Consider the following 3492-nt stretch of genomic DNA (forward strand, 5'->3'; position numbering starts at 1 on the left):
TATTAAAATTTTCAATGTAGCATTTAGAGATGCAAACCTGGGTACTCCTGGAGCTCAAATAACATTTGCCATGTTACCTATTACAGTAACACCTTTTGGGTGCTGACATCATACATCAGTATGTACACAGAAAATAGTAGTAGAAAGGGCATGTAGATGCCATGTTAACAAAGAAAAGGCAGGAGTAAAAAGAGAAATTGATATATTTAATGTCAATACTTAACTGCTACTTAGTAACTGCATAACCTTTAAAGACAGCAGTCCCCAAACTTTTTGGCATCAGGGACTGGTTGCTCCTATAAGAATCTAATGGCTGATGATCTGAGGTGAAGCTAAGGCGATGATGCTATTGCTGGGGAGTGGCTGCAAATACAGATGAAGCTTTGCTCACTCGCCCACTACTCACCTCTACCACATACTGTGTGGTCCAGTTCCTAACAGGCCATGGACCGGTACCAGTCTGCAGCCCACGGGATTGGGGACCCTGCTTTAAGGAATTTGTTGTACTGAACTTGAAACACTGTTTTTCTTTAGCAACTGAGTCAAACATTTAAGAACTGTCTTTCTGGACACAAAATGAAACTTCTATCATCTTTTGCAAAAAAAAAAAAAAAAAAGAGAGAGAGAGAAGGGGCGGAGATTTTTTTATCCTTGAAATACCTGTACTCTTCAATTCTTATCCATGCAATTTATCTTCTTCATCATCTCAATTATAATTCTTCAGGAAAAGAACAACTCTCTAAAAAGTAACAACTACTGCTACTTCTCAAAAAAAAAAAAATATATAGGCAGCTTTTCTGCCTTAGAGTGTTGCTGTTCCCAATCAGTTCTTATTCTGTGAACATCTTATTTTGAATAAAAAGTTACTAAATTCGATTTTTTAGGGCAACATTTCTTACCTGACAGAAATCAGTCGCATTTTTAAATCTTTCAAAGTTTCTAATATCAGCTCCTTTCTCAAAAATCAAAATGTATGTCCATGGAGAAATCTATCTTATTGGAAATATAATGCTATATTGAGACTTCTGCTTTTTAATTAGATTGGGAACAATTTCTTCTGTTTCTTCTCTGCCTCCTTACTACTTTCTTAGTTCCTTTTCCCTTCTTTTTTTTCTCATTTGGTTTTTCTCATTTTCATTTCTCAGTGGCCTAGTATGGTTAACACTTAAGTCTTCCCAATGGAGTCTAGTAGGAATGCATTTCATTCTGAAAAAAAAAAAAAAAATTGCCAAGGCAGCTAAAAAGGAAATACAAAGATTGAAAGGAACAAATCTATTTTTCTGTCATTAGGTGCCTGAAAAGAAACTGCCACCTAGCAGAAAATTTATTTAGTTCTACAGTATAACTAATTATGAATGAGTTTAGACCAGAATCGCTAATGTTCAAAGAACTATATTATGTCATTGAGTAGAGCCATCTTTCATTTTTAAGAATTGTTATAAGCTTCAGGTAACTGTAGAGTCCATTTGTCCATTGTATACAATAGTTTTATATAAACTAAGGAACCAAAGGCCATGAAGAATTAATTCAGAATGGTCCAGCGTTTGACCCACTGCCATAGATTGTCCTACAATACAGCCTCTAACAAAACTAGGCTGTCCCAAATCCCTGGTGATAGAATTGTTTACCTCTTTACCAAGAAGGTTGGGAAAGCACCAAAATCTGCATATAGTGGGCACTGAGCTAACTTCGAAGAGTTGGTGCTGGGAGACTTAAAGTTCTTATGAGATTGTCTAAAACGGGAAAAAAAAAAAATGTCGGCAGGGCCTATTGTGGTTCCATGTGTACTAAATGTGTTCGTGACAGCATCAAATGTGCTTTTCCTTATTGATGAACAGAAAATCATTGTGAAAGTATTGAAGGCACAAGCACAGAGTCAGAAAGCTAAATTTCTTTTAACAAAGCTTTTTTTTTTGAGTAATAAAAAGAATCTACAGCTTTAAAAATGAAGACCTAGGAGCGGCTGTGTTTGACAGATTTTAGGTAACAGAGGGAACTTCAATTTTTCGCTTAATATTCTGCATGTACATCTCTAGTTAGTTTAAATGCATTTACAAAAAATTTGGTTGCACTTCTATATCACTGTTTTTAAGCCCCAAGAAAGATATAAATTTAACAATAAACATTAACTAAAATAGCCCCAGGGGAAAATATTTTTGTTTGTTTCTCAATGGACAGGCAGAGCCAAATTAATTGGCTCTTCCAGAATCATTCCATATGAGTATAAAAAAGAATGTTACTATTTCTGTGTTTTATATCTCTTTGATAGGGCGGAAAGGTAGACATAGTCTCTGTGTTTCTCATACAGTTTTAAACTGTGGGTAGTAATGGAGAGGAATAGGGTGGGGGAGAGGAGATGAACAGCATGAAGACTTTTTCTAGAGATATTCTAAAGGTTATGAGATTTCTGGATTATTCAGAAAATAGATGAAACTATTGCCTACTTACTACCCCCATTTCTTACAGTCATATTCACTTTAAAGATGGAAATACTCATTCCTCTAATATGGCAATGCATAGGAGACAAGTTCTATTATCCCACACAGAGCCTCCTCTGAACCTCTCTAAACTCAAGTCGATAGTAATAAAGATAATTTCTTTATTCCATTACTTTGGAGCTAAGAAGGCAGGAGAATGTAGCAAAAAGAGGCAGCGTGGGCTGGGGTAGGGGCTGCAGGGGGGTGAAGCTCAATGTGGCTGCAAGGTCTATGTGTGAAGGTGAGGCAGGAAAGAAAGGCTGCTAATCAAAATAGACTTGGAAATTACTTTTCTGGGTAAAGTTGGTAGATCCCTTCCATGTTGGTAAAGAAACTGATGCTAAAGAACAATTGTCTTCCTGATAAGTTGTGTAGCCTGATTATCCAAAAAATGGTTATCCTTAGGTATTCTATTTTACCATCAAGCCAGAATCCTCTAGGGGTTATTTTCATCATTTCATCATAATATTAGATTCCTAATCCTTTTACTAGACATCTTTCTCCTCCCTCCCTACTGTTTTCACAAACATTGCTAAAAAAGGAACAAACAAATCATATGAAGGGAGCTAATTATGGATATAGAAAAACAAACAAGGCCATTCTTAGAGACACACAGAATCAAAAAGATAGATTGCTTGAAATGCTGTTTTGTCATATACTAAAGTGAAACTGTGCTGAATACTACTAATGACAATTTAAAAAGAACACAACAGAAGCATTTACAGTCCTATTATACTATTAATAAAAAATAAACTATTTCCTTGATGTCATAAAATGCTGTTTTCCAAGGAGATGTATGCATTTTCCTACTATATAACTACGCTTTCTAAACAATTTTTTTCCTGAAACATGCTGTTAACAGTAACTGTTGATAGAAATTGTGTTTAAAAATTCTGACATGGGTTAGTATGTGAGTTATACTCTGAAAATAAAGCTTAAAGAAAAGAATAAACACATTGCAAAAGATAAGGGACACATAATGGAAGAATTAAGCAGCCAAAATGCATGTATAACC

General features: G+C 35.2%; 1 pseudogene; it reads left to right on the forward strand.

Moving 5' to 3' along the window:
- The first annotated feature begins 1532 nt into the window (after positions 1-1532).
- Positions 1533-3492, forward strand: part of LOC102878297 — a 27964-nt pseudogene continuing 26004 nt past the window's right edge.

The sequence above is a fragment of the Pteropus alecto genome, unplaced genomic scaffold (assembly GCF_000325575.1).
Source record: "Pteropus alecto unplaced genomic scaffold, ASM32557v1 scaffold7, whole genome shotgun sequence".
NCBI lineage: Eukaryota > Metazoa > Chordata > Mammalia > Chiroptera > Pteropodidae > Pteropus > Pteropus alecto.